Here is a 6,000-nt window from a genome sequence, read left to right as displayed (position 1 = left end):
TATATTTTCTGTTTTTTGCAACTGGCCCTATTTCTTTCCTCTTACTTTACCGGGGCCAACAACGTCGCCTTGTTTTGATAACAATCCAAATGGACTACGCGTTTTCACAATGGGTGCATTCGGTGCCAAAACGACCCGCACCATATTTAATTATGATCCAGCAGTGGCGGGAAAGTTTACTGGTTTTACGTACTTGTATATGACGGTCATAGTACCGCTGTTTTCGTTAGTCATTGTGAACATCGTTTTACTGTCGTTCATTCTACGCCATCGATTGGCGAAACGGCGTCAAATGTTGTCAGCGCACGACGTTTCGAAAGAGAGCGTGTCTCACTCGACACACGAGGCGAAAATCATCCAGCGTTCTCGTATTCTTTGTTTGTGAGATCCCGGCCGGGTTAGACAGACTTTTTTACTTCGTCTGGAGAACTTATGGTATAAGTGTCAACATCAGTGGTGACCATGCGATGATTATGGATAAAGTTGGCATTTTGCTCAGCTGTGTTGACTCGTCGCTCAACTTCATCATTTATTGCGCCACCAATAATATTTTCAGAAAAGCGGGCAGTAAATTATTTCGCTTGCATTATTGCGCTTAGTGCAAAATGCGATCATCAACCGTCCAACCATCACTAAGTGTCGTGATCCATTTATATTTTTAATATCTTTTGTCACAGCATCTATACGAAAAAAATGTTTTTGAGTAACTACGTTAAATTTATGCATAGGCTATAAACGTACTCCTTTTTTTCATCCAATGGAAGCGAATGGCACGGACTATACCTGTGTGACGTGTGGAAACTATTTCAAGATCCTCGAAATCGTACTCTGCAGTATGAATTTGATTTTAAAAACATCTACTGGTCACTCTTAGCGCGGCTCCCCATTTGTCATCAAGCTGCAGATAAATATTGCTTTCATATCATCTTTATTATCTTTGACTTTAACATGTTTACGGATAATTATCTATCTTAAAATCATTCTATTGCGTGTGCTCGCTGAGTATATGTATGTTTGTTTTAATTTTTTCTAAATGGCCTAGAATTTCCATAGATTGATGTGTCCAGATGATAAACTGCCATCATCAAAATTTTTGAAATAAATAACAGCAAGGGACTAATACATCTATCATTTGAATATGAATATCGAAATTGAAATTTATTTACACTCAACACCTCAACGAGAGGTATGCACAGGAACATCAAGAAGTATACACAATTTCAAAACTTAACATAGAATATAGATCAAACAATATTTGACAAAGAAAAAAGAAGACAACATCTGTACACAGCATATGTGTTATGTACAAAGATAAAAGCATGTACTATACATATTTACAAGGAACCCAAATGATAAAGAAGTAAGTTTTAAATCTTAAAACGATGATTGGGGCTGATTAGCTTCACTATGGTACAAACAAAATCCTCATTAACGTAAGCCTTTTTACAGTTTCCAGGCGCCATTTTGGGGTACCCGCCAGGTCCGCATTGTTGAATTTTTTGTCCCTATTTTTCCCCCGTTTAATTTTCTTATTTCGTTTATATCTCTGGATCGGATTAAGGTAGAAACAAAGTAAAAATATCGATGAACTCAGCTGATCATTAACTTTTTTATGATCACTCATTTATAAAGTTAATGCAACAATGCGCGCTGGTGAAGTTATAAACATTGAAATCGTCTTCCCGATAATTCAACTTAAATTATTGCTCATCCCATTCAAAAGTTCGCAATATTGTTACAAATTTTGATCTACAGTTTTGAAATTTTCAAGATCAATCTAATCTTAATCTAATCAGCAGTAATCTATCGGCAGTATTCACTTTCAGCAGTGTTGATTTGATATCGATCGCGTCCAATAATGAAAATAATCATCTTGAAAAAAATGATAAGAATGATTAGATAAGATTTATTACACTCTAACCACACTTAGTGGTACATAAAGGATTACAGTATTAACAATAGAATCATAGAAAAGAAAATTAACATTATCACATCGAATGTTATTGATATAACCTATTGCGCATCAGTTTTGTAAAATTTTCATACCTATTTACATTTTCTAACAAATGATAAATCAAATACTTGTAGTTTAGAAAGAAAATACGACTAAAACAAAAAAATTACAACATGGTTTTGAACGTAGCTTTCACACATTTAGCAATTTTGGTCAAGAGTCAAAAGTCCCAAATTCCATTCCCAATGCCATACAAATTTGTCTTTAACATGCGAAATGTTTTACACAATGCTCTCTATATTCTAAGGTAGTAACCTATAAGCGTAATCACAAGAGAGGTGAATTTGTTTAAAAGTAAAATAGTTCTAGCCTTACAAAGCGAATTTAACTTAAACCACCAAACACCAAAAACAACCATAACTATTAGCATCATATTTATCCTGTAAATAGTAGCACTGTTACAGTAGTCGTAATCAGATGTTCAGCAATACACTCACGTTGCTTATCCTGATTGATTTAAATTCCTTGCTGCAATCCTTGAAGCAACCTCGAATAAATGCTTTATCTGTGTAATGTACTTCCTAAAATTAAAAAAAAATGGACGTGAGTTTCAAAACAGGTGATTCAGCAACTAACTTCGCTGGGGGCAATTAAACAAGCTCATCTTGACTTTCCCCGCATCGATAACCTTCAGGACACGTTACGATCAGTATGTTCTTTTTGTAAAATTCCTGCAATTCAGGTTTTGGCTTGGCTATCGCACGCATCTAAAAATCAAATAAAAAGCTCTCTGCCGGTCTCGTTTGCGGCGTTAGATATAAAACCACCTACAACTTCGTGAAGTTTTTTCAAATTATCAAAAAAATTATGGTATGTATAAGACATTTAACATTAAACATTTAAATTGAGTCACTTTTCTTTATTCAACCCTGCATTCAATGAAGACTATTGGCAATCCTTCAATATAGTGTAAAATGGATTAAACAACGTTGTTTTAGTTCAACTGCCAGTCAAGTCTGGTCCTTGAGTCCTATTACGAAATCCCAGGGGCCAGTTGCTCAAAAGTTGGTAAGATAAGCAACCCCGTCATAAATCCTGGGACGCAGTTTGTCAAAGCGTCACGATTCATCAACTAAGCGTGTGGTATATATACTATACATAGGTCATCATGAAAAGATATTACCGGTATTTGGTTAACTATACAGACATAACCATATATTATACCGCTTTGTCATGTATAACCGAAACTGACTGTAGCCCACCAAATGTGCTCTCAAGTCAAGTTGAAATAGACATAAGATGTATTGATGTGACAAATGAACTTACTTACTGTCTTCAGCTAATCGTTTTAATTTATCATATTCTGTCTTATAATCGACGTTACGATATTCACAAGATGCACAGACCATTTCTTGAACAGCTGTTTCAAAAAAGGAGTAATTCGGCTGCGCACTCAGTTTTCTACCAACATACCGACAAACTGAAAATAAAATAATCTTTCAAGGAGTAATTCGACTAAAGACTGCGTTTTTCTACTTATATACCGACAAACCGTCAGTCCCTCGAATCAGCCACGGGTAATCTTCGAAAAAAACTCTGTCCCTCGATCCTATCCACTTCATATAAGGGTAATCCACGCACATACCCAGCCCCTCGATCCCAGCCATTTTAAATCAGGTTAATCCACGCACACATACCCGCAGCCCCTCGATCCCAGCCACTTTATATCAGGGTAATCCACGCACCACACAGCCCCTCGATCCCAGCCACTTTATATCAGGGTAATCCACGCACCACACAGCCCCTCGATCCCAGCCACTTTATATAAGGGTAATCCACGCACGGGTTTGTCGGTATGTCGGTTCATCGCTTCTATTACCGGTAGCTTAATTTACCCCCTGTAAGAAATTACGAGAATTGAATTTTGCAGCACCTCATTAACACCAGTTTCACTATGGTAGAGTCAGCACCATTTAATCCATCCAGATCATTTTAACCGGATTTTGATCAAATCCATAGGCTTGTATCATGTATGGGCCATCTGAAATTAAATGGGCATTTGAAATATGATCTTCAATCTGGATTGCTGGTAAACCGGATTAACTGACGTGCACGAGTGCCAAATGATCCCGATTTCACTTCACTCATAAACTTTGGTGTTGCATTAGATGGTGACATTCTTCCGCATATCGGTAAGCCATTGTTCCTCCTGCTATCTTCTTCGATATGCACTTGCTTTCCGGTGGTAATTCCGTCTGTCGAGGATAGCGGAAAATTGAAAAAGGAAATGGATGAGGAAACTGAGTTGGGACTCCTGTAATATTTCTATATACCTTGACACAGGAATCACGGCGTGTTTTAACGTGGGACCAACCTACATACGTGTATGTCTAATGAAATATTACCCGGTCCTAAATTTTACACTGATAGGCCTGGAGAGACACCTCAAGTCAACTTCGAAACAATTAAACGATGAATGTGATCTGAAAAAAATCTTTAAAAATCTTTTAAAATTGCCGTGAATATATCTATTGCCCATGTAGAAACTCGCGTGCGGTGGCCATTCGCGTTACTATGATATTTTTACGATTGCAATATCAAATAAAATCAAAAGTTTTAAATCGTATCTCAAACTATGAAATCTTTAAAACCAATGACATATAATTAACTACATTTTGAGGCGCCTTCTTAAAAGAAACGGTTTTATAAAACTTGTTTCCGATTGTTAGAGCCGATAAAAATGAAATACATAGTAAAAATTGCCTTCGCCATTGCCATGTACATTGCCTTTGTATTGCGCTTTAGAGGAAGGGGAATATGGCCATGACGATTTCGATTCCTCGATCCCTCTCTCATCATAATTCGCAACGACAGTTATTCTTAGCAATTGATGGTTTTGTCTTTATGTTCGGTGAAATTGATGTCATGATCTCTACGTCTCTCGTGGAAAACTCACGTCTCTCGTGGAGTATTTGCCAGCGAAGTGAAATTGGAGAACTAAATAGGACATACCTTGAGAATTCGCATTTTGATGATAATTTCAAACATAGCAAACATAGAGGTGTAACCCGTCCGTATTTAAGTTTGCTCACTGAAATTATCACCTAACTGTGACTTCCCAAGGTACCGGGTACGTCTTGTTTAATTCTCCAATAAAGTAGGTTCTACTGTACAAAGATGACCGTGTTGAAACTGGATATCATTGCCTTCAAAATGGTTGGCTGAAGTCGTGAATTGGCTAATTTGTAAAATCAAGATTTCAACATCGCAGTTTAGAAACTACATGTTCACATTGGAGAAGTGTGATGAAATTGCACCCAGACAAGCTTTAGTTTTTGCAAATAAGCCTCACTACTCATGCAAATGTGATTCTAAAAACAATCAATATACCAGGTCTTACTTTTTACAGTAGAATGGTTTTTTTAGAAAAATATCAACATGTTTCAACTTATAGTCTTGATATTCGATAATTTTAGAACTGTCATATGACACATCTCCTTACATAGAATTGGGGAGTTAAAAATTGAAACAGTATATAACATTTCTATAATATGTTGGTATGCATATTTTGTAATCATAATCAATAGCCAATGTCAAACATAAATACAGTTGTCTCATATTCTATGTCTATTCAACTTTTTTACATGATTTACACATACCGATACATGTATTTCTTAGAGTCATTGAGGAGATTGATGCAGTTGTGGGTGACAAACAACAACTAGAATGTAGTGATATTGGTAAACTTGTATATCTCGATCAGGTGTGGAAAGAAAGTTTACGTTTGTTCCCAACTGCTCCAGGCACTATTCGCGACGTACCAAGTGCAACCGAGATTAATGGAATATAATATCCTTCTAATTCTTGTGTTCTGGTGAGGATATTTTCATCATAGAATTCAAATTACACCTGTGGAACGGTCTTCCCTAATTCAAAGAAATAAAGTGCTTTATGGACTTGATTATAAACATTGCTGATAATTAGTGATTTTTGTCTTGACAAGACGTATCAAGCATGAGATCACCAGAAACACTTATTATTATTAT

This window comes from Tubulanus polymorphus, chromosome 1, assembly GCF_964204645.1.
Source record: "Tubulanus polymorphus chromosome 1, tnTubPoly1.2, whole genome shotgun sequence".
In the NCBI taxonomy this organism is placed as follows: Eukaryota; Metazoa; Nemertea; class Palaeonemertea; order Tubulaniformes; family Tubulanidae; genus Tubulanus; species Tubulanus polymorphus.
This window is presented reverse-complemented; position numbering follows the sequence as displayed.